The sequence below is a fragment of the Oncorhynchus mykiss genome, chromosome 16 (assembly GCF_057628025.1).
Source record: "Oncorhynchus mykiss isolate SJ-2025 chromosome 16, ASM5762802v1, whole genome shotgun sequence".
Taxonomy (NCBI): Eukaryota; Metazoa; Chordata; class Actinopteri; order Salmoniformes; family Salmonidae; genus Oncorhynchus; species Oncorhynchus mykiss.
This window is the reverse complement of record NC_143037.1, coordinates 22369954-22394534: the sequence shown is the minus strand read 5'-3', so window position 1 is coordinate 22394534 and position 24581 is coordinate 22369954. Positions and strand designations below refer to the sequence as shown.

Sequence of the window (24581 nt, the reverse complement as noted above, 5' to 3'; positions counted from 1 at the left end):
TCACGTTTGGGTAAGAAAAAAAACTTTTTTCCAAATTAACTCCATAATATCAAAAGAAACATGGCAAACGTTGTTTAGAATCAATCCTCAAGGTGTTTTTCACATATCTATCGATGATAAATCATTCGTGGCAGTTTACTTTCTCCTCTGAAGAAATGGAACGCGCATGGACCTAGAGATTACGCAATGATTTTGACGCAGGACACCGGGCGGACACCTGGTAAATGTAGTCTCTTATGGTCAATCTTCCAATGATGTGCCTACAAATACGTCACAATGCTGCAGACACCTTGGGGAAATGACAGAAAGGGCAGGCTCATTCCTGGCGCATTCACAGCCATATAAGGAGACATTGGAACACAGCGCCTTCAGAATCTGGGGCATTTCCTGTATGAAATTTCATCTTGGTTTCGCCTGTAGCATTAGTTCTGGGGCACTCACAGATAATATCTTTGCAGGTTTGGAAACGTCAGAGTTTTTTCTTTCCAAAGCTGTCAATTACATGCATAGTCGAGCATCTTTTCGTGACAAAATATCTTGTTTAAAACGGGAACGTTTGTTATCCAAAAATTAAAAGAGCTCCCCCTATCTCGAATAAGTTTTTAAGAGCCCAACAAACAAGAGTTGGGTCTCAGCTTTTATAACCTTTGTCTACATGGCAGTTTAGCAGATGTGTGAGAGCCTGGTGGGAACATAGCGTACAAACAAGTGATAAAGCTAGTTTTTTTGCTGTCTAGCTGCTGCTGCTCAAGCTAGCCTCTGTTCTCTTCATATCTCCACACAGCTGTGCCCTTGAAAGATACAAAAATAACAGGATGGACTAAAAACTGGTCACTCTTAGAGACAGCCCTTTGTCTTTGGCCTTTTGACTAAGTTACACAAAGATCAGAGTGAAAAAAACACGAGCTTCTTCTTGCATGACAAACAGGCAACGGAAATGTACAGGTTTAAGGTTTATACAGGGCATGTGCATAAGAGTTTGTAATTTTCCCTACCATTTTTTATTTTATTTTATTTAACCTTTAACTAGGCAAGTCAGTTAAGAACAAATTCTTATTTACAATGACGGCCTACCAAAAGGCAGAAGGTAAAGACAACAATACGTCACATGAAGCCGCCACAGCTGTCATTAAGAGTGTCCATGTTGAGTCTTTGAAAGAAGAGATTGCGATAACTGTCCCGTTTGAGTGTTAGTTGCAGCTCGTTCCAGTCGCTAGCTGCAGCAAACTGAAGGGAGGAGTGACCCAGGGATGTGTGTGTTTTGGGGACCTTTACCAGAATGTGACTGGCAGAACAGGTGTTGTATGTGGAGGAGGGCAGCAGTAGATCTCAGATAGGGGGGGGGGGGGGGTGAAGCCTAAGAGGGTTTTATAAAAAGCATCAACCAGTGGGTCTTGCGACGGGTATACAGAGATGATCAGTTTACAAAGGAGTATAGAGTGCAGTGATGTGTCCTATAAGGAGCATTGGTGGCAAATCTGATGGCAAAATGGTAAAGAACATCTAGCCGCTCGAGAGCACCCTTACCTGCCGATCTATAAATTATGTCTCCGTAATCTAGCATTGGTAGGATTGTCATCTGAATTAGGGTTAGTTTGGCAACCGGGGCGAAAGAGGAGTGATTACGATAGTGGAAAACCTAGTCTAGATTTAACTTTAGCCTACAGCTTTGATATGTGCTGAGAGAAGGACAGTGCACCGTCTAGACATTCTCCCAAGTACTTGTATGAGGTGACTGCCTCAAGCTCTAAACCCTCAAAGGTAGGATTCACACCTGTGGGGAGAGGGGCATTCTTCCTACCAAACTACATTACCTTTATTTTGGAGGTGTTCAAAACAAGGTTAAGTGTAGAGAAAGCTTGATGGACACTAAGAAAGATTTGTTGTAGAGCATTTAACACAAAATCTGTGGAGGGGCCAGCCGAGTCTAAGACTGTATCATCTGCATATAAATAGTTGAGAGAGCTTCCCACTGCCTGAGCTATGTTGTTGATGTAAATTGAGAAGAGCATGGGGCCTAGGATCGAGCCTTGGGGTACTCCCTTGGTGACAGGCAGTTGCTGAGACAGCAGATTTTCTGAATTTATACACTGCACTCTTTGAGAGGTAGTTAGCAAACCAGCCTAAAGACCCCTCAGAGACACCAATATTACTTAGCCGGCCCACAAGAATGAAATGGTCTACCGTATCAAAAGCTTTGGCCAAGTCAATAAAAATAGCAGCACAATATTGCTTAGAATCAAGGGCAATGGTGACATCATTGACAACCTTTAAGATTGCAGTGACACATCCATAACCTGAGTGGAAACCAGAGTGCATACCCGAGAGAATGCTATAGACATCAAGAAAGCCAGTCAGTTGATTATTGCTTTTCGGATGACTGCCTTGCCTGGTTCGCCAATTACTTTGCAGACAGAGTTCAGTGTGTCAAATCGGAGGGCATGCTGTCCGGTCCTCTGGCAGTCTCTATGGGGGTGCCACAGGGTTCAATTCTCGGGCCGACTCTTTTCTCTGTATACATCAATGATGTTGCTCTTGCTGCGGGCGATTCCCTGATCCACCTCTACGCAGACGACACCATTCTATATACTTTCGGCCCGTCATTGGACACTGTGCTATCTAACCTCCAAACAAGCTTCAATGCCATACAACACTCCTTCCGTGGCCTCCAACTGCTCTTAAACGCTAGTAAAACCAAATGCATGCTTTTCAACCGATCGCTGCCTGCACCCGCATGCCCGACTAGCATCACCACCCTGGATGGTTCCGACCTAGAATATGTGGACATCTATAAGTACCTAGGTGTCTGGCTAGACTGCAAACTCTCCTTCCAGACTCATATCAAACATCTCCAATCGAAAATCAAATCAAGAGTCGGCTTTCTATTCCGCAACAAAGCCTCCTTCACTCACGCCGCCAAGCTTACCCTAGTAAAACTGACTATCCTACCGATCCTCGACTTCGGCGATGTCATCTACAAAATGGCTTCCAACACTCTACTCAGCAAACTGGATGCAGTCTATCACAGTGCCTTCCGTTTTGTCACTAAAGCACCTTATACCACCCACCACTGCGACTTGTATGCTCTAGTCGGCTGGCCCTCGCTACATATTCGTCGCCAGACCCACTGGCTCCAGGTCATCTACAAGTCCATGCTAGGTAAAGCTCCGCCTTATCTCAGCTCACTGGTCACGATGGCAACACCCATCCGTAGCACGCGCTCCAGCAGGTGTATCTCACTGATCATCCCTAAAGCCAACACCTCATTTGGCCGCCTTTCGTTCCAGTACTCTGCTGCCTGTGACTGGAATGAATTGCAAAAATCGCTGAAGTTGGAGACTTTTATCTCCCTCACCAACTTCAAACATCAGCTATCTGAGCAGCTAACCGATCGCTGCAGCTGTACATAGTCTATTGGTAAATAGCCCACCCATTTTCACCTACCTCATCCCCATACTGTTTTTATTTATTTACTTTTCTGCTCTTTTGCACACCAATATCTGTACCTGTACATGACCATCTGATCATTTATCACTCCAGTGTTAATCTGCAAAATTGTAATTATTCGCCTACCTCCTCATGCCTTTTGCACACATTGTATATAGACTCCCCCTTTGTTTTCTACTGTGTTATTGACTTGTTAATTGTTTACTCCATGTGTAACTCTGTGTCGTCTGCTCACACATGCTATGCTTTATCTTGGCCTACTAGCCTACCTGGTTAAATAAAGGTGAAATAAAAAATAAATAAAAAATTGCCCGTTTTTTTCAACACTTGTGATAAACAGGGCATTATAGAAATAGCCCTATATCAGTTAGGATCAGCTTGATCTCCCCGTTTAAATAAAGGACGAACCGTGGCTGCCTTCCAAGCAATGTGTACCTCCTCAGAAAGGAGAGACAGGTTAAAAATGTTGTAGATAGACTTGGCAACGATAGGGGCAGCAACCTTAAAGAAGAAAGGGTCTAAACCATCTGACCCAGATGTTTTTTGCGGTTCAAGTTTAAGGAGCTCCTTCAGCACCTCGGACTCAGTGACTGCCTGCAGGGAGAAACTTTGTAGCGGGGCAGGGGAAAAAGAGGGAGAAGCATCGGGGATAGTCGCATTAGAAGGGGTGGGAGATGAGGAAATGTTGGATGGGCAAGGAGGCATGGCTTTGTCAAATAGGAGTCCTGACTTAATGAAGTGGTGATTAAAGAGCTCAGCCATGTGCTTCTTGTCAGTAACAACCACATCATCAACATTAAAGGACATGGGCAGCTGTGAGGAGGAGGGTTTATTCTCCAGGTCTTTAACCGTTTTCCAGAACTTCTTTGGGTTTGACCCACAGAGAGAGAACTGCTCCTTAAAAAGTAACTAACTTTGGCCTTCCGGATAGCCTGAGGGCACTTATTTTTTATTTGCCTGAACGATAGCCAGTCAGCCTGAGTATGCGTGTGCCGAGCCTTTCGCCAAATGCAATTCTTTATGTGAAGTAACTCGAACCAGGGGCTGAACCTGTTTTTAATTCTCATTTTCTTTTTTGGGGCGTGTTTGTTAACAATACCACTGAAAATATCAAAAAAGGTCCAAGCGTCTTCGATGGAGGGGATCAAGCTGATTCTATACCATTTTACAGTGGCCAGTCATGAAGGAAGGCTTGCTCATTAAAGTTTTTTAGCAAGCGTCTATGACAAATCAGGACAGGTCGTTTCACTGACCAGCCATTACGAACACAGGCTATAAAACAGTGATCACTAAGGTCAATACAGAAAACACCAGACTAATACCTAGCAGGATTATTTGTGAGGATAACATCGAGGAGAGTAGCCTTTTTTGGGTGTTTAGAGTCATACCTTGTGGGATTGGTAATAATATGAGAAAGATTTAGACTTAGTGTAAGGGGCCAGGAGAGAGCTTAGGGCAGGTAGGGTACAGCCCACGGCTGATGGAGGACGGTAGCACCCAGCAACAGTCAACAAAGAGCTATTTGAAAGTTGAATGCTTAAAACCAGCAAATCAAATTGTTTGGGGACAGACTTGGTGGAGACAACCGAGCACTGAAGGTGATCCTCTGTAAAGATTGCCACTCCCCCAACTTTGGAAGATCTGTCTTGCCGAAAAAGGCTTATAACCAGAAAGGTTAATATCAGTATTCAAAACACTCTTCCTTAACCATGTCTCAGTAATGACCAACGTCCTGGATTGGAGCTGTCAACCCACACCTTCAATTGATCCATTTTAGGTAATAAGCTTCTAGTGTTAACATGCAGAAACCCAGGCTTTTACGAGTGCAGAAATCAGTGAAGCAGATATCAGAGCACAAGTCAGAATTGGGGCCAGGGTGTACATGAACATTCCCAGATCAACATTATTACAATCAAGGCACGTCATAGGACATGGAGAACTCTGCAGTGCTGATTTATGACATCTGAATGTGCATCAGATGGCAACAAGATCATATTGTACAGCAATTTAATCAGGTAACATGAATACAAAGCCGGCTTTGTATTCCATCCTTTGGCAGCAGCCAGAACATTTTGGATACTGAAGTTGAAAATAGGCCTAAAAATATGACTGAGTTTCCAGACCAGAGGCACAAATAAGCGAGATTTACTGCACATAATACCAGATATACCACACTGGTACACATTGTAGAAATTAGGACAGGGATTTGTGTTTTTTACTGAACCAAAACCAACTGGAAAATTTGCTTTATGATTAAAGTTACCCTTTGAAAAGTCGAACTCCACAAATGTGTCAACGTTCAGTAAAAAAGCAGACTTGAAGCGAATATAAACATTTAATTAAACCAATTTAATCAAAGAGCAGTTGAACAAGAGGTAGCAAAAAGTTTAGGATGAGGGGGGTAAATTCATTGATGTGGTCCGACAGCCTGGCAGCGTGGGATTGGTACCAACAGCAAACAACTTCCCCTAATGTATCCTGGAGAGAAAGAGAGAGCATGTGGCAGTGGCGGGGGTCATTACAAGTATTTGAAAGGGACACAACATTGCTCAGGCAGTAGGAAGCTCTCTCATCCATTTATATGCAGATGATACAGTCTTAGACTCAGCTGGCCCCTCCACGGATTTTGTGTTAAACGATCGACAACAAAGCTTTCTAAGTGTCCAACAAGCTTTCTCTGCCCTGAACCTTGTTCGGAACATCTCCGAAACAAAAGTAATGTGGTTTGGTAAGAAGAATGCCCCTCTCCCCACAGGTGTGATTCCTACCTTTGAGGGTTTAGAGCTTGAGGCAGTCACCTCATACAAGTACTTGGGAGAATGGCTAGACGGTGCACTGCCCTTCTCTCAGCACATATCAAAGCTGCAGGCTATGGTTAAATCTAGACTTGGTTTTCTCTATCGTAATCGCTCCTCTTTCACCCCAGCTGCCAAACTAACCCTGAATCAGATGACCATCCTACCCTTGCAAGATTACAGAGACATAATTTATAGATCGGCAGATAAGGGTGCTCTTGAGCGGCTAGATGTTCTTTACCATTTTGCCATCAGATTTGCCACCAACTCTCCTTCACCAAACCCACTGGCTCCAGGTCATCTATAAGTCTTTGCTAGGTAAAGCCCCGCCTTATCACATCTCACTGGTCACCATAGCAACACCCACCCGTAGCACGCGCTTCAGCAGGTATATTTGACTGGTCATCCCCAAAGCCAACACCTCCTTTGGCCGCCTTTCCTTCCAGTTCTCTGCTGCCAATGACTGGAATGAATTGCAAAAACCACTGAAGCTGGAGTATTATATCTCCCTCTCTAACTTTAAGCATCAGCTGTCAGAGAAGCTTACCGATCACTGTACCGGTACACAGCCAATCTGTAACTAGCACACCCAACTACTTCATACCCATATTATTACTTACCCTCTTGCTCTTTTGCACCCCAGTATCTCTACTTGCACATCATCATCCGCACATCTATCACTCCAGTGTTAATGCTAAATTGTCATTATTTCGCCTATGGCCTATTTATTGCCTAACACCCTACTCTTTCTTCTACATTTGCAGAAACTGTACATTGATTTTTCATTTATTGTTCTATTATGTTACTGACTGTACGTTTGTTTATGTGTAACTCTGTGTTGTTGTTTTTGTCACACTGCTTTGCTTTATCTTGGCCAGGTCGCAGTTGTAAATGAGAACTTGTTCTTAACTGGCCTACCTGGTTAAATAAAGGTTAAATAAAAAAATATAGGACACATCACTGCACTCTATACTCTAAACTGGTCATCTCTGTATACCCCTTGTAAGACCCTCTGGTTGATGCTTACTTATAAAACCCTCTTAGGCCTTACTCTCCCCTATCTGAGAAACCTACTGCAGCCTCATCCTCCACATACAACACCCGTTCTGCCAGTCACATTCTGTTAAAGGTCCCCATAGCACACACATCCCTGGCTCGCTCCTCCTTTCAGTTCGCTGCAGCTAGCAACTGGAACGAGCTGTAACAAACACTCAAACTTGACAGTTTTATCTCCATCTCTTCATTCAGAGACTCAATCATGGACACTCTTACTGACAGTTGTGGCTGCTTCATGTGATGTATTGTTGTCTCTACCTTCTTGCCCTTTGTGCTGTTGTCTGTGCCCAACAATGTTTGTACCATGTTTTGTGTTGCTACCATGTTGCGCTGCTGCCATGCTGTATTGTTGTATTCGGTCTCTCTTTATGTAGTGTTGTGGTGTCTCTCTTGTCGTGACATGTGTTTGGTCCTATATTTTTAGTTTAGTTTAAACGTTTAATCCCAGCCCGTCCCCGCTCGAGGCCTTTTGCCTTTTGGTAAGCCGTCATTGTATTTATTCTTAACTGACTTGCCTAGTTAAATAAAGGTACAAAATAAAAAATACAGTATTCTAACACATAGGTAACAAGTAAAGAGTAATCTATAGGTAATACCACACAACATGAGAAAGTGACATCCATTGAAAGCATCATTCCAAGTGTAAAGAAGGGGCTTTCCTTGAAAGATGGGGAAGGAGAGGTTTCAGCTGAAGTCCAAGCAGTCTGATATGTTCTGTCCAATTGTCCCTCAAACAGGCCTGTAGGTGCCATCAATCAGCCTGCCTACCATCTGAGTGTGAACTGTGAGGATGGCAGAGCGAGCGAGACCAATAATCACTGTTGAGCATTCCACTTAAATTGTGTAATACTGTTCTAGAGTCAGATTGTCATAGCACGGTAGGGTACAGCAGGGTTAGAGAGATATGCAAACTTGCAGTTATGGTGCCAGGCATTTTGCTTCTCATCAGGGTGTTGCAGGAGGAAGTAATTAAGGACCTTGAGAGCTTCTAGATTGGGCTGAGTGACTGGACTGTGCGAATGGTCCTGTGAAGGAGAGAGAGGGAGAGAAGTGTGGGGGAATCAGTAATGAAGTAATATCAGACTCTCTGCATCATTGATCATCAGCGACCCTAAAAGGTATTGTCATAGCAATTCATGTAGTATCCTCACCAGTATGCCTTTACTACATCTGCCTTTCATTTAGCAGAAAAGGAGGTTTATGAATTATACCCACACCAATAAAAAGGCTGATTTTAAACTTAATGTATTGGCTGATGTAACTGGATGAAGTTCATGATGATCATCTCAGATACAGTACTGTGGCCCTTCTCCTGTGGGCACACACCAACTTTGTTAATTTGTTGTGGAATTTGTTCTATTGGCATGATAAGTTAGGCATCTTAGCTAACATTACTATTTTTATCTTCCTGTCACAGAAATGTCTAAGAAATTCTATGTGCTGTTTACACTGCATCTCAACTCAGACTGTACACACACTCGCTATGCATCGTGAATGTTATTGTAAAGAAACAGCAGGGGGCAGGTCCCGAACCCTCGACCTTCTAGCCCGAAGTCCAGCTCACTATCGACTGTGCCGCAAAAGCATGCTCGTGCGGCAGAGTCGATTTCCGCGCTTATAAACAGTGAATGAAACAGGCAGGGAGCAGGTTCGAGCTCGACCTTCTTATAAACCCAGGGTCGTTACATAATGTTAGGGTGTGTGTACTTCCAGGTATGAACAAAAATTAATTAAAAACATTTAATCAATTTTATCTTTATTTGTTATCTGTTACTAGATTTGGAAACCATAAACGAGAAAACGAGTTGATACCAAACTTTTGTTTTGGTTTTCAAAGAGAAATTATAAAATCAGTCATTTCCTCTTGTTTGGCCTTGCCGAGATGAAATATGGGTTGTTGTTCAAACCCATAAAAGACACACCCTCGTCCACTTACCCTCGCCTTATGCCCTTCGGGGAATCCCCGTCACCATCTTGGCGGGCGGTTCAAATGATTAGCCAAGCAAGGGAAGTTTGCAACGTAAGCCCCTCATCCCTCGTTTTTAGTAGACTTTGCGAGTTTACAATTATGTTCACTTCGGGGCCTGAAACTCCCCATAATTCAATTTGCGACGATTGTACATCCACTAAGAAAAATCAGTCAAAAATTAAAAACCTCAACGTCAATATGGAGTCAACATATATAAAGTAAAAACGAATGTAAATAAGTTAGAAATTGTGCTACTAATGCACAAACACGTCTCGTAAAAGTAATGATGTTTTTGTTTGGTTATCTTTTGGAAATTGTAGAAATAAAACATTTTCCTTCTTCAGAAGTTCCAGCGTTATTTAGCTAATTAATTTACTAGCTATCATACAGTATGCGTATATTAATAATTATATATTTAATGTAAGTAGATATGCAATCATAATTGACTGTAGCGCATATAAAGCACCCACAAGATACCGGTAGTTGAAAACAAAATCATTGCGGGATGAACGAGTTACGATTTCCGGGTAAGGACAGTCCATTTAAAAATCATTCCTTTCTCGCCCCTTGCCCTGCAGTCATCAGAATTGTCCACTTAATTTGATGGCTGAGGGGATATGGTGTGTCTTTTAAGTGTTTGGACTGCACCTAATTGTTATGTTCTGTTAATTACTGATGTCCCCTTTAAGGATGGAACACACTTGGTCATGCGCAGTGTTGTTCTATGTTATTCTGGTACTAACTCGTTTGAGTAAATGTGAAGCTCCAGTTCAATTGCTTGTATTCAGAGTCTTTCTTATTACATAAATAAGTACTAAGTGTTAAGGCACTACAATGGCGACGAGGATGATTACCTGCAGTGTGCATCACGAATACAGATGGAGTTCGTAGGAAGAGAGGAAGATTTTGACCCTGTAGCACAACAGCTAGCAAGCAGTGACGATGAGGGGAGAGCTGACGAGAACGAGGCGGCAGATCAAAGACCCGTGGAGCCGGAGGTAAAGAGAATGGCTAGCATCGGGAAAATAGATGTGTTTGATGACACGCAAGAAAACTGGGCAACTTACATTGAACGACTGGAACAGTACTGCATTGCAAACGACATTGCTGATAACAAAAGAGTACCAGCGTTGTTGAGTTTAATTGGCCCAAAAACATACAGTTTGCTAAGAGATCTGACTGCCCCTCTGAAGCCCTCAAGTAAAACATTCACAGAGATTGTGGAGATATTGCAAAATCACCTATCACCTAAACCACTCCTCATTGCGGAACGTTTTCGTTTCCACAAGAGAGATCAGAATGAGGGGGAGGGTGTTAGTACATATGTAGCAGTGTTGAAGAAACTGTCTGAACATTGCCAGTTTGGAGAGAACCTAAATTACACATTAAGGGATAGATTTGTTTGTGGACTGAAACATGAACACATTCAAAAACGTTTGCTCACAGAATCAGAGCTCACGTTTGCAAAGGCTGTTGAAATTGCTGTGGCTATGGAAATCGCAACTAAAGATGCATTTGAGTTGCAAAGTAAAAGAAGTACTGAGCTGTCACAAATTTCCCTGCACAAGTTCACGCAGTCGACAGCGCCCCCGTGTGGCCGAAAAATGCAACAGGTGTGACAGAGATGTCACAGAGCAGAGGACTGCCGTTTCAAAGACGACATTTGTCACAAATGCAGTAGAACGGGGCACATTCAAAGAGCATGCAAAGCAAAATTCAGTCACAACAGGAAAACTGAGAAAATTAAAGGGTCTGTGAATGCACTAGCAGAGAACAGTGGCAGTGAATCAGATGAACGATTAATTGGTACAATGGAGTTAAACACAGTGACTTCTCCCAGCAGTAGCATAATATGGGTGACACCAGATATCGAAGGCAAACCCCTCAAAATGGAGCTGGACACAGGATCTGCAGTGTCTATAATTTCCACTACCGTCTACAATGAGCACTTTAAGGCTATCAAGCTGAAGAACACAAATGTGTTGCTGAAGACATACTCAGGAGAGAGATTGAGCCCAATGGGGGCGTTGCAGATCAGAGTGCATTATGGGGGGCAAACACAGCAGTTACAGCTGCATGTGGTGCCTGGAACTGGCCCCCCATTATTTGGCAGGGAATGGCTTTCAAAAATAAAGCTGAATTGGTGTGACTTAAATGCTCCACACGTTCCAGTCCAAAGAGAAAGGCACAGACCAAACACTGGAACACTTGCGAAATAAATACAACACAGTTTTCAGTGATCAGATGGGAACAGTAAAAGGCTTCACAGCAAAACTTGTACTAAGAGATGACGCAACCCCGAAATTCTGCAAAGCCAAATCTGTTCCATACTCCCTGAGACCAAAGGTGGAAGCGGAAATCGATCGCTTACAGGATACAGGGATCCTGACGAAAGTGGACAGGAGCGAATGGGCCACACCCATAGCTCCTATTGTGAAGAAAGATGGGTCTGTTAGAATGTGTGGGGACTTCAAGGTAACAGTGAATTCAATGTTGCATGTGGACCAATACCCCCTACCACGTCTGGATGACATCTTCGCTGCACTAGCTGGTGGAAAACACTTCAGTAAAATCGATCTGAAACAGGCTTACCTGCAGCTACCGGTTGAAGAGAGTTCCAAACAGTACCTGACAATAAACACACACAAAGGTCTACACAGGTATAACCGCCTGGTTTTTGGCATTGCATCAGCCCCAGCCATTTGGCAACGAACTATTGACCAGATTTTGCAAGGAATCTCAGGAACCCAGTGTATCCTGGATGACATGATCATAACAGGACGCACCGACAAAGAGCACCTGGCTAACCTGGAAGAGGTCCTGAAAAGACTGAAAGAGTATGGTCTACAGGCAAACTTAAAGAAGTGTGAGTTCTTCAAAGACAAGATTGTCTTCTGTGGACATGAGATTGACTGCAATGGATTGCACAAAACACAGGACAAAATCGAGGCAGTGGTACAGGCACCACGATCACAAAATATCACAGAAGTGAGATCTTTCACGGGACTGATCAATTACTACAGAAGATTCCTCCCAAACCTTTCAGCAGTACTCCAGCCTCTAAATCAGCTCCTGGAAAAGAATAGGACATGGCGGTGGACAGAGCAGTGTGAAAATGCATTCCTGGAGGCAAAACGGCTCATAACATCTGAACAAGTCCTGATGCATTACGACCCTGAAATGCCAGTGAAGTTGGCTTGTGATGCGTCCCCTTATGGATTAGGGGCAGTCCTTTCACACACACTGAAAGATGGGTCAGAGAGGCCAGTTGCATTTGCATCACGAACATTGAATGATGCAGAGAAAAACTACTCACTAATCGACAAAGAAGCACTGGCACTAGTGTGGGGCGTCAAGAAATTCCACGCATACCTATATGGCAAGCGTTTCACACTGGTTACAGATCACCAGCCGTTGCTTTCCATTTTCAGTCCAAAGAAAGGCATTCCGGCAATGACAGCAGCCAGGTTACAGCGATATGCCCTGTTCCTTGCCAGTCATATGTATGACATTGAGTTTAAGCCGTCATCCCTCCACACAAATGCAGATGGATTATCCAGACTGCCGTGTACAAGAGAAAGACAAAGGAGGGTGGATGCAGTGGACATGTTCCATACCGCTCAGCTCGAGGCCCTACCAGTCACAAGCACAGTTATCAAACAGGAGACAAGGAAAGATGTGACCTTGTCAAAAGTGTACACCTACGCCATGTCAGGATGGCCAGCTACTGGCAGAAAGGACTCCGTATTTCCAGCGGAGAAACAAAATTACAACGTACCAAGGATGTTTTATGTGGGGAATGAGAGTCATGATACCCCAGAAATGCCAACATCTAGTCTTGCAGCAACTACATGAAGGTCATGTTGGATTTGTCAAAATGAAGCTGCTCGCAAGGAGCCACTTCTGGTGGCCAGGTCTGGACCAACAGATAGAAAATATGGCAAAGAACTGTAGCGGATGTTTGGAAACCATCCACATGCCTGCTCCTGTCCCAGTCCACCCATGGAAATGGCCCGCAGAGCCATGGCAGAGAATTCATGTGGACTACGCTGGTCCCTTTGAAAAGCACATGTTTCTGGTTATAGTTGATGCCCATTCGAAATGGCCAGAGGTGTTTTGCACTGATTCCTCCACCTCAGCTCAGACGATAGAGTGTCTCAGAACAACGTTTGCATGCTTCGGTTTGCCACTGCAGCTGGTAAGTGACAACGCGCAAGTTCTTGTAAGTGACGAGTTTACAAGATTCATGTCAGTAAATGGAATCAAACACTCAACCTCAGCTCCGTACCACCCTGCCACCAATGGGTTGGCAGAACGCTTTGTGCAAACCCTAAAGCAAGGACTCCGGGCAGCAAAACGAGACCAAGGGACTTCGCAAACAAAACTGGCCAAGTTCCTGGCCTCCTACCGAAACACCCCACATGCCACGACAAATGAAAGCCCAGCCGCACTGATGTTTGGGAGGCCTCTCCGCACACAGCTGGACATCATGAAGCCAAACAGGCGTAATGAAGTGCTGAACAAACAAGCCAAGATGCTCTCCGGTGGCCGGGAGCGCCATCTCCAAACAGGACAGGAAGTGATGGTGCGAGACTACAGAAGAGGAGGGAAATGGACAAGAGGGACCGTACACACACAAACAGGACCCAGAACTTACCAGGTTCAAGTGAGCCCAGATATAATGTGGCGGCGTCACATTAACCAAATGCATTCCACGGAAAACAGCACAACAATCGAGAGAGAACAGGCACAGAGAGATCCTGAGAGTGACACACAGGGAACTGTAGAGGACGGTGGGGCAGTAAAGAGACCCCAGGCTGAAAGAAGGGAATGTGTTGATGAAGGTGCTGCTATAGCAGAAGCTATAATGGAACAAGCACACACTGAGGATGTTCAGGAGCCTCCAGACAATCCGAGGCGCTACCCAGAACGAAGGCACCGTCCACCAGACAGACTAGACTTATAAACAAACAAAAACTAACTGTTCAAGTTCAAATTAAAAGATGCAAAATAACTACAACAAGTTCTGGGAAATGTTTCAGTTGTGGTTTGGTAAAAGTAACTCTGATTGTATAAGAGAAGGAATGTTATGTTCTGTTAATTACTGATGTCCCCTTTAAGGCGGGAGCACCCTTGGTCATGGTCAGTGTTGTTCTATGTTATTCTGGTACTAACTCGTTTGAGTAAATGTGAAGCTCCAGTTCAATTGCTTGTATTCAGAGTCTTTCTTATTACATAAATAAGTACTAAGTGTTAAGACACTACACCCATGAACATTCCATAAGCACAGGAACCAGTTTCGCCTGAGGAAAAGCGAAAGTAAAAGTGTTTCAGTCACACTTCTTGTCCTCGGATGATGGTGGTTATGATATTGTTTTATGAAGGGATAGTTGTTTTTTATGACTTTCATACATTGATGCAGATATAAAATCAGCTATTTTTTATCAGCTACGGACTTTCCTCGGTAAATATAAATACAAATTAAATTAAAAATAAATACAAATCTGAAGTGGAAGACCATTAAAGGTAAGGGACTCTATTTTATCATTTTAAAGACCCTTGCGCCCTTCGGTCTCAAGGTAGACTTTGATCTGAAGCCATTCTTGTGATTATCGTGACTTCGCCATTGTAATTGTTTGTAAGGTTGTGTAGTCAAATTAATCTATGATCGTATGCTATCCATTTGTATGCTGTTCTTTGTATGACATTTTAATATTTGATTATTAACCAATGATATTAGGCCACTCTTGGCCATGATTACAGACACCTGTGTCTTTTGACACTATATAAACGAGTCATCCCGCAGTGTTTGTGATTATACCCTGATGAAGACAGCTTGGCTGTCGAAACGTTGGTAATTCCATTTTTGCATCTGAGTTCCTAGAGTGTGCGGCTCTTTTATTTTCAAGTTTTCTACCCCGCTAGCCAGCACCTCGTCTTAATAGGTGTGCGTTTCTTTTTCTTCTAGATCGCTCTATTTTATCAAACCTAACGCAATGGTAAATCTTAGCGCAGCTGCTCTTGTCATTGTCACGAAGCCTATCCTGTCCCACTCGCGTTAGTAGTTCTGAACGAGTAAGTGTAAGCTATATAGAAATAATGACGCTCAAATTGAAAATCATTAACCGAAATAATGAGGATTTCCGTCTAATTGGGGTGTACATTACATCTCACATACCTGAACCGAAACCGGTGTTGTGCCGAAAACCCCCTTCGCGTGAACGCTCACCACACTCAAATCTTCATTGCTGCGACTTGCATGCTAGTTGAGATTTCTGCTCTTCACTCCGTTGTCAGTTTAGCCTACATTTCACTGATCTTAGTAGCAGAAACCATTTTTTATTTGTCCTTCAAGGCAGCTGTCAATGTTCATGTTAGGCTACTTTTCATTTTATTTTTTAATGGCGGGTTGATCGCGGGGGAGGCACTAGTAATGTCTGCAGTTTTCGGTTTGGCTATTTGTGTTTTTATTGGTCAAAAATAAGAATTTCGGCAGGCAAGAAAAAGCCCCCCTCTAATTTCCTTAATTTTGTCACGAGTCAAATATTTTGTGGCACATCACAATCAAATACTTTCTATAGAACATACTTCACGTCTTAGGCAACCAAAATGAATAATTAATGTATGTGTGTTTATATTAAACAGAGGAGGGAGTAAAATGTAGGCAAGCAATAAACATTTCAGAACAACTACTTGTCGAATAAGATATGGGAGATTACGAATTTTGGCAAAGTAATTTATTTATAGACTAATAAATGGTCAGACGGAAGCCACTCCTGGGTGATTGGCAGTGATTACAGTTTAGCTTGGCACACCTGTATTTGGGGAGTTTCTCACATTCTTCTCTGCAGATCCTCTCAAGCTCTGTCAGGTTGGTTGGGGATCGGGTTCAAGTCCGTGCTCTGGCTGGGCCACTCGAGGACATTCAGATACTTGTCCCAAAGCCACTCTTGGCTGTGTGCTTAAAGTTGTCCTGTTGGAAGGTGAACCTCCAACCCAGTCTGAGGTCCTCATCGCTCTGGAGCAAGTTTTCATCAAGGATCTCTCTGTACTTTGCTCCGTTCATCTTTCCCTCAATCCTGACTAGTCTCCCAGTCCCTGCCGCTAAAAAAACATCCCCTCAGCATGACGCTGCTACCACCATGCTTCACAGTAGGGATGATGCTAGGTTTCCTCCAGACTTGACGCTTGGCATTCAGGCTAAAGAGTTCAATCTTGGTTTCACCAGATCAGAGAATCTTCAAGGGGGCTGTCATGTGTCTTTTACTGAGTAGTGGCTTTTGGTACCCTTCCCCAGATCTGTGCCTCGACAATCGTGTCTTGGAGATCTATGGACAATTTCTTTGACCTCATGGCTTGGTTTTTGCTCTGACGTGCACGCTCAACTGTGTGACCTTATATAAGATGGGTGTAGGCCTTTACATACCATGTCCAATCAATTCAATTTACCACATGTGGATTCCAATTAGGGCTGGGCGATATAGCCAAAATCTCACATCCTGATATAGGCATTTTCATATCCCGATAATGATACATATAGCACATTCTGTCAATTCAATTAATAGATAGTTTATATAAAATTACCAGATGTAAAGGCCTATTTATTACATTTTGAATTATACTCAACAAATAAAAGATACTTACTCATATTTTCTTTATAACCTTAGTGCAAATTTTCAATTAAGCATGTAACAAAATATTAATGTATAAAAGGTAAATAGAAAACACTTCAACTGTAGTTGCAACCTAAATAAATATAGGCCTAATATACAGTGCCTTGCGAAAGTATTCGGCCCCCTTGAACTTTGCGACCTTTTGCCACATTTCAGGCTTCAAACATAAAGATATAAAACTGTATTTTTGTGAAGAATCAACAACAAGTGGGACACAATCATGAAGTGTAACGACATTTATTGGATATTTCAAACTTTTTTAACAAATCAAAAACTGAAAAATTGGGCGTGCAAAATTATTCAGCCCCCTTAAGTTAATACTTTGTAGCGCCACCTTTTGCTGCGATTACAGCTGTAAGTCGCTTCGGGTATGTCTATCAGTTTTGCACATCGAGAGACTGACATTTTTTCCCATTCCTCCTTGCAAAACAGCTCGAGCTCAGTGAGGTTGGATGGAGAGCATTTGTGAACAGCAGTTTTCAGTTCTTTCCACAGATTCTCGATTGGATTCAGGTCTGGACTTTGACTGGGCCATTCTAACACCTGAATATGTTTATTTTTGAACCATTCCATTGTAGATTTTGCTTTATGTTTTGGATCATTGTCTTGTTGGAAGACAAATCTCCATCCCAGTCTCAGGTCTTTTGCAGACTCCATCAGGTTTTCTTCCAGAATAGTCCTGTATTTGGCTCCATCCATCTTCCCATCAATTTTAACCATCTTCCCTGTCCCTGCTGAAGAAAAGCAGGCCCAAACCATGATGCTGCCACCACCATGTTTGACAGTGGGGATGGTGTGTTCAGCTGTGTTGCTTTTACGCCAAACATAACGTTTTGCATTGTTGCCAAAAAGTTCAATTTTGGTTTCATCTGACCAGAGCACCTTCTTCCACATGTTTGGTGTGTCTCCCAGGTGGCTTGTGGCAAACTTTAAACGACACTTTTTATGGATATCTTTAAGAAATGGCTTTCTTCTTGCCACTCTTCCATAAAGGCCAGATTTGTGCAATATACGACTGATTGTTGTCCTATGGACAGAGTCTCCCACCTCAGCTGTAGATCTCTGCAGTTCATCCAGAGTGATCATGGGCCTCTTGGCTGCATCTCTGATCAGTCTTCTCCTTGTATGAGCTGAAAGTTTAGAGGGACGGCCAGGTCTTGGTAGATTTGCAGTGGTCTGATACTCCTTCCATTTCAATATTATCGCTTGCACAGTGCTCCTTGGGATGTTTAAAGCTTGGGAAATCTTTTTGTATCCAAATCCGGCTTTAAACTTCTTCACAACAGTATCTCGGACCTGCCTGGTGTGTTCCTTGTTCTTCATGATGCTCTCTGCGCTTTTAACGGACCTCTGAGACTATCACAGTGCAGGTGCATTTATACGGAGACTTAATTACACACAGGTGGATTGTATTTATCATCATTAGTCATTTAGGTCAACATTGGATCATTCAGAGATCCTCACTGAACTTCTGGAGAGAGTTTGCTGCACTGAAAGTAAAGGGGCTGAATAATTTTGCACGCCCAATTTTTCAATTTTTGATTTGTTAAAAAAGTTTGAAATATCCAATAAATGTCGTTCCACTTTATGATTGTGTCCCACTTGTTGTTGATTTTTGGCAAAAAAATACAGTTTTATATCTTTATGTTTGAAGCCTGAAATGTGGCAAAAGGTCGCAAAGTTCAAGGGGGCCGAATACTTTCGCAAGGCACTGTATATATTCCAAATGCAAATTGTTATGTGACGCATATTAAAGCCAAAATAACATGCAAAACAGGCATATCTCGACCGTGTAAATTGGGGCCATGTTTTGTAAGTTGTAACAGCAGCTGTTATCTCCTTCCATCTTCATGATTCTTTGCCATATGGTGTGCCGCAGGCAAAAGCCTCAACGTCTGAGTCGGAGGTTTGTTTCAAGCACTCGACTGTACTTTTTGGGATCTCATCCGTAGACTGTTTCACATGATTCTTGCGTAAGTGGTAAAATAGGTTAGTGGTGTTTGAGCATGTTGTCGGGACGGGCCTGCGGCTTATTTTGCGGAGGACGGTTTTCTGTTTCGTTTCAGACTTTTCATACCCAAACCACGTCCATGCCACCGAAGTAGTTCATTTTTTACGAGCCGTGTCTCCGTGCTTTGTGTCACATTCACTCTCCATGTTTGCTTGTGTTGCAAATTTCTTTCCACACGAAGCGTCTCAAGGATGATAAATGGAAACAGGATGCATCTGAGCTCAATTTCAGTCTTATAGCAAAGGGTCTGAATAGTTATGTAAATAAGGTATTTCTGTTTGACATTTTTTTTATAAATTAGCAAACATTTAAAAACAATTTTTTCGCTTTGTCATTATGGGTTATTGTGTGTAGATTTGAGTGATTTTTTTTTTTCATATGGAAAAAGGAAAGGGGTCTGAATACTTTCTGAACGCACTGTACATATGAATTGGGTAAAGCAGTCTGTTAACATTATTAAAGTGACTATGTACAGCACCAGTCAAAGGTTTGGACACCTACTCATTCAAGGGTTTTTCTATTTTAGTACTCTTCTCTACTTTGTAGAATACTGGTGAAGACATCAACACTATGAAATAACACATATGGAATCATGTAGTAACCAAAACAGTGTTAAACAAATCAAGATATATTTTATATGAGATTCTTCAAAGTAGAGCCACCCTTTGCCTTGATGACAGCTTTGCACACTCTTGGCATGATTGCTTATGGCCTTATACAGCTGGTTGAGTGCTGTCTTAGTGCCAGCATCAGTTTGTGGTGGTAAATAGAGGGCTACAAATAATATAGATGAGAACTCTTGGTAGATATTCTGGTCTACAACTTATCATAAGGTATTACCTCAGGGGAGCAATACCTCGAGACTTCTTTAATATCAGACATTGTGCGCCAGCTGTTGTTGTAACGGTTTTCCTCCTCTTCTGAGGAGTAGGAAGGATCGGAACAATATGCAGCGTGGTAAGTGTTCGTCATTTTATTAAACTGAACTGAACACTACAATACAAAGTAAACAAAAAGAACAACCGAAATAGTTCCGTCTGGTAACTAATGCAAAGACAGAAAACAACTACCCACAAATCATAGTGGGAAAACAGGCTGCCTAAGTAAGGTTCTCAATCAGAGACAACGATAAACAGCTGCCTCTGATTGGGAACCGTACCAGGCCAAACACAGAAATACAAAAACATAGAATAACAACATAGAATGCCCACCCCAACTCACGCCCTGACCAAACTAAAATAGAGACATACAAAAGGAACTAAGGTCAGGACGTGACAGTTGTTGACAAATAGACACACACTCCCGCCCCTTTCTTACAAGACGTAACTTCTGTCTGCCGATGCATGGAAAATCCAGCCAGCTCTATATTTTCTGTGTTGTCGTTCAGCATTGACTCGGTGAAACATAAGATATTACAGTTTTTAATGTCCTGTTGGTATGATAATCTTGATCGTAGATCATCCATTTTATTTTCCAATGATTGCACGTTGGCCAATAGAACGGATGGCAGTGGGGGTTTATTCACTCACCTATGAATTCTCAGAAGGTAGCCCAAACTCCGCCCCTTTTTTCTCTGTATTTTCTTCATGCAAATGACGGGGATGTGGGCCCGTTCCCGAAAAAGCAGTATATTCTTCATGTCGGACTCGTTAAAGAAATAATCTTCGTCCAGTTTGAGGTGAGTAATAGCTGTTCTGATGTCCAGAAGTTATTTTTGGTCATAAGAGACGGTAGCAGCAACATTATATACAAAAATAAGTACAAAAATAAATAAATTACAAATAAAATAAAAAGAAAATAGTAGTTGGTTAAGAGCACGTTATATTTAGATTTTATGTGTGAGGCATGTTCTCAATAAGCAAGACATAGCCTGGCCCAATAATGGATTAAAGGAGCCTAATGTTTCTCCTTATAGTCCAAGGATCTTACAGCCAAAACAATCCAATACTCCATCTAGACATGAATCGATTCTCAATTGCGGTAAGGGTCTAGAAACAAAGCCCTCTGTTTTCATATCACATCAAAAATAATTTCACAAATGCTAAATTTACACTTATTGTACACTGTTTCAACTCGTTTTAATGCAGTTGCAGCCGACCAGCATTTTTCAGTGACAACACATTTGTGGTGTCCGTCTTCCGTTTACACACAGGTGTTCGGAGACGCAGATAGCTAGTTAGCACAGGTAATCCGTCTTTCGTTTGTTTTCCGTAAACAAGTGCTGTAACATGAAAATATGGCCGCGTGGGAACCCTGAACCTAACCTTATAAAGGTGGATAGTAATTTAACATTTGTATTTTTTGTCGCTGATATGACAGATACATTCCTTATGTTTCCAAAACTGTACTGAAAACAATGCACATTAACATTTAGAGCAAGTGTTGGGGATCTTAAAGGGAAGATTGCAGAATAATGTTGCTGCTAACATTCCGATTTGTTTCATCCTTCCAACTAAAAGTCCCAATATGACATATCACTTTACATTGGTATTTTGGGAGAATTAGGGACAATTTGGGAAAAGTGAAGTAAAGAGGAGCACTACACAAACAGGAGTGAAGCCACTGTCCACATAAGATTGAAGACCCACATCATACGGAGGGAGTACCTATAGCTAGCCTGAAGAATAATTCTGGCAGCAGTAAATCCAGGTATAATGGCTAACTAACATCCTGCAAGCTATATCGGCCAATAAAGATCAGGCAGTTCGGGGAGCACGTGATTCCGCGGAGCTGAGCAGAGGCTGACAAACCGAGCTCTTCAAAGTTATTTCATTATTACCTAAATAACAAGGTTGAAACAATATTCTAAGATCGGCTGATAAATTGTCAAGTACTTACCTTCTCAAAGAGCCAAACCTCCGACCGAGAGGCAAGAAGGACAACCAAAACGTTGTTGATTCCCAAGATAACGCTACAGCTAGCAAGATTAGCATTAGCCTCTTGCGAGCCTGCCGACATGCTGGCTACTCTCCTCCAGGGAATTCAGGATGGTAACAAAGGTCTTTCTCTGAAAATGTACAAGAAATCGGCTGAACTCCATTCGTCCATTGACGACCTGAAATCCTCCATGAATGATCTCCTTTTAAGAACGACTGAGGTTGAGTTGCGCATTAGCACAGTTGAAGATACCATCACTCGACATGACCAGGTTCTGATACAACTGCAGAAGGACAATGCTAACCTCAAAAACAAGGTAGACCAGATGGAGAACCAGAGCAGACGTAGTAATATCCGTGTGGTGGGATTGAAAGAGGACAGCGAGCCGGTCCGTTTCTTCACTCAATGGATCCCGGATGTCCTAGGCATAATCAACCTCAACAAGCCGCTGGAAATCAAACGCGCCCACAGAACATCAGCGCCAAAGCCCTGGCCAGATGAGACCCCACGGGCCGTCCTGATCAGGTTCCTCCGTTTCCAGGACAGAGAGAAGATACTGCAACTCGCAAGAGCCAAAGGGGGCATCACCATTGATGGCAAGAGAGTCAGCCTTTTCCCGGATATCAGCGCGGATCTCACCAGACGTCGCAAGCAGTTCAGACCTGCCGCCAAAGCACTGAAGGAGAAGAACATCACCGGCTACCTCATCCACCCTGCACGGATGAAAGTTCAGACAAAGGCCAAAGCCATCTCTTCAACACACAGGGAGAAGTGTTCACTTTTCGCAAAGAACTGAACCGCCTCTGAACCAGGATAGTCTCACTGGGGGATAAGATGCAGTTTGTTTGTTTTCTCATATCCGGGCTGTCCTGGGACTGAACTGCTGATGTCTTCTTGGAATTTGGATCCGTTTACCCCGCTATCCGGTCGCTATAATTGATTTGTACGTTTTCAACTAACTGTTTTTTCCCCCAGGGTGAGTTCTATTACATTTACAGGAGAGTATATATTGGTTTAGTCAATATCCACTGAGCGAAGCAAATTAGTGGGCTTAGGCCCACTGCTTTCCCCCCCATTTATGTTTCTCCTCTCCTGAAAAGAGACTCAAGCATCCCTTACTGTGGGCAGTAAATATTCAGCCATAAATGTCTATTCACAACGTTTGTTTTCAACTTAGAGAGCTCGCAGGTTTTAGTTTACGGCAAGGTTTAGCTAGTAAGAGCAAGATGGAAAGCGAGCAACAACGTATCTCTACAAGTGTATTCATGTTTGATTGTTGGGATTGTTGTTTTAGTCTGACAATCGAGGTGGGTGGGGTTTCTTTTTTTTTCTATGTTTATTGTTGTTTTCTTCCTAAAGAGACACAAGTCACTTCTGTGTTATCATCTAAAGTTGAAACCTTTCCTGACTATTTACATATGAGAGATTTCCATTCAGTTACATATTTGAAACCCAACCTATGCTTAATCCACTAAAATATATGTCACATTCAACGTAAAAGGTCTTAACAGCCCAATTAAAAGGAAAATAGTCTGGGCCTCCCGGGTGGCGCAGTGGTCTAAGGCACTGCATCGCAGTGCTAGCTGTGCCACCAGAAACTCTGGGTTTGAGCTCAGGCTCTGTCGCAGCCGGCCGCGACCGGGAGGTCCATGGGGCGACGCACAATTGGCCTAGCGTCGTCCGGGTTAGGGAGGGTTTGGCTGGTAGGGATATCCTTGTCTCATCGCGCACTAGCGACTCCTGTGGCGGGCTGGGCGCAGTGCCCGCTGACCAGGTCGCTAGGTGTACTGTGTTTCCTCCGACACATTGGTGCGGCTGGCTTCCGGGTTGGATGCGCGCTGTGTTAAGAAGCAGTGCGGCTTGGTTGGGTTGTGTTTCGGAGGACATATGGCTCTTCACCTTCGTCTCTCCCGAGCCTGTACGGGAGTTGTAGCGATGAGACAAGATAGTAACTACTAACAATTGGATACCACGAAATTGGGGAGAAAAAGGGGGAGAAAAAGGAAAATAGTCTATACATACCTTAAGAAATTAAAGGCTGACATTGTGTTTTTACAAGAAACACATCTTACAGCCAGTGAACACAAGAAATTGAAGAGGGAATGGGTAGGACAAGTTTTTGCGTCCTCTTTTAACTCCAAAGCAAGAGGAACTGCAATTTTGATAAGTAGACACATCCCCTTCTGCGTTAACAACACCATCTCTGATCCCTCGGGCAGGTTTGTTTTTGGTGCAGGGGCATATGTTTTCAGAGTCTTGGACCCTATTGAATATTTATGCTCCTAACTTTGATGAACATATGTTTATTCAGAATGTCTTCCTTCAGGTTGCTCAAACACCACCAGGATGGCTACTGGTTGTAGGAGATTCTTTTTTTTGTTTAGATACAGTTCTTGATCGGTCCTCTGATAAACCCTCACTTCTTACCAAAGCCGGCAAGCTCACCATGTCATTCGTGAAATATCTGAATTTACTAGACATCTGGAGACAGTTGCACCCACAGGATAGGGACTACTCTTTTTATTCACACAACACACACGCATAGATAACTTTTTACTTTCGACACAACTGTGTCATAGAGTGTTAGATATCGAGTATCTCCCCAGATTGCTTATTGACCATTCTCCTCTGGTATTATCAATCTCCATTCCTACCAAGGTAAATGGAGCATATAGATGGAGACTAAATTCTACACTCCTAAAGCAACCTGAATTTTGTGCATTCATCAAAGAGCAGATCAATATTTTTACTTT

The 24581-nt window shown here is 42.9% G+C and overlaps 1 protein-coding gene across 4 annotated transcripts in view; it reads left to right on the top strand.

Annotated features, from left to right (window-relative positions):
• Positions 1 to 14412: 14412 nt before the first annotated feature.
• Positions 14413 to 24581, top strand: part of LOC110491643 (putative RNA-directed DNA polymerase from transposon BS) — a 32064-nt gene continuing 21895 nt past the window's right edge. For 3 of the 4 annotated variants that reach the window (XM_090202257.1, XM_090202255.1, XM_090202258.1), the window contains exon 1: positions 14413 to 14793. The gene's annotated coding sequence lies outside the window, so the exon portion shown is untranslated. The remainder of the gene's footprint in view (positions 14794 to 24581) is intronic. The other variant, XM_090202254.1, reaches the window with a different exon arrangement.